The sequence below is a fragment of the Galeopterus variegatus genome, unplaced genomic scaffold (genome assembly GCF_000696425.1).
Source record: "Galeopterus variegatus unplaced genomic scaffold, G_variegatus-3.0.2 Scaffold6855, whole genome shotgun sequence".
NCBI classification, from domain to species: domain Eukaryota; kingdom Metazoa; phylum Chordata; class Mammalia; order Dermoptera; family Cynocephalidae; genus Galeopterus; species Galeopterus variegatus.
This window is the reverse complement of record NW_007732966.1, coordinates 41,183-43,182: the sequence shown is the minus strand read 5'-3', so window position 1 is coordinate 43,182 and position 2,000 is coordinate 41,183.

Sequence of the window (2,000 nt, the reverse complement as noted above, 5' to 3'; positions counted from 1 at the left end):
AGCTTGGAGAAAATTATGTTAAGTGAAATAAGCCAGGCACAGAGGGAAAAATACCACATGTTTTCACTCATAAGTGGGAGCTAAGAGAGAAGGAATGAAGGAAAGAAAAACCACAGTGGTGTGTTGGACTTGCAGAGGGAGAGAACAGACCTAAGGTTGCTGGAAGTCGGGGAGGGAGGAAGAAGGGAACTGGAGAGAGGTTTATGGGGGACACGGAGAATAATTACAACCTGAGGTGGGGACATGCTGATAGTGTTGGTCTGCTCACTGCCTCTTGGGTGCAGGTCCTGATGGTCAGCTCTGTGCCCTGTAAATATGTATAATCAATAAAACTTTTTTTAAAAAATACAAACAATACTTTCTTTCTCCAGATGTTCCTGTAAGGAAATAAATAAATAAATGTGTGACCAAGCAAGGACTTGAACCCAGGGCCTGCGAGTCTGTTTCTAGCCTTTTTTAGGACTTTGTTATTTTTCTTTATGTCAATAGGTCAGAGGTTTACCAAATGTGTCTACTCTGTGTGGTGTACACTAGCTTATCCACAACAAGGTGAACTTACTACTAAATAATTAATTCCACCAGTTATGTAGATGGAATAAATAAAAACGAATAAAAATAAACTTTCTTCTCAAAAATTTTTAGATATCCTCAAAAATCCCTAGGCAGAATCTTCCTTCAAATCTTTTCTGTGATAAATGTCAATAAAACCCAGAAACAGGCTTTATGAATATTATATACCTTTTGCACATCTATGAAGGCAACATAATTTTGTGGTCAACAAATGACCCAGACTCAGAATAGATTTTTAAATTTCATCAATATGTTTCTAAAAAGTAGGCTCTTTTTTCTTTCTTTTTTTTTTTTATTTTTTTTATTTTTTCCGGCATCTGGCTGGTACGGAGATCTAAACCTTTGCCCTTAGTGTTATAACACTATGCACTAACTAACTGAGCTAACCAGCCAGCCCTAAAAAGGAAGCTCTTGAGGCAGGAGGAGAGGAAAATGACATGACTAAGGGTAGGAAGATGAGATTTTACTTTTAGTTCATCAATATTGTCTATAAATATGAACTGATCATGAAGGAGAAAGGAACCCAGAGAAGCCAGCCCTGAATCCAGGGCTGCTTTTCTGGAGAATTCTGCATCTTCTAGGAAAAAAGCTGAGATGCTGAGCAGAGATTTTGAAAGCCGTGCAGGGTACAGGAACAAACTTGCTCTGGTGAAATACTCCATATTTGGGGTTAAAACCACAAAGGGCTGAGTCATAGGAGTAAGGATAAGCCAGAAATGGTTCAATCTTTGCAGGGGCTGAAGTGCAGGTTCATATTAACTTCTATAATTAGAACAGAGTGACCCGGAATTACTAGTGTCTCTAGTCTCTTGTCAAAAGAAAACAAACAATTAATAAGGCCTACGATGGACTCATTCTATGCTTCGAATTAATTTTATAGTTTTTTATATATATTGCTTAGCACAATCAAAAGTAACCAGACAATGTAATTAAAAACCAAGATAAATAAGAGACAACAGATTTAGAGCTACGGGGAACCTAGAAAATGAAGTTCTTATACATAGCCTTTAGGCCTTTATTAATATATTCACAAAGACCAAATAATAATAAATTAAGAATTTTGACAAAGAAAAAGAAACTATAAAATAAAACCAAAACAGAATTTCTGGACATGAAAAATACAATAACTGATATTAAAAACTTAATGAGTGAGTCTAAAATTAGATTATACACAGCTGAGGAGAGAATTACTGAACTGGAAGCAAATTTGAAATAAAATTATCAGAATAAAGCATAAATAGGAGAATAGAAGTATGGAAAATACAAACAAAGGCGTAGGAGATACAGTAAGGTCTAACATACTTTGAAGGCCCAGAAGAACACAGTGCGAATGAGGCAGAAAGAAGGAATTCCAAAGTTCTCAAGCAACTTCAAAGAGGTTCAAATCAACTAGGTTTAGCAGTACCTTTAAAGGGCAACAATCAGTGCTA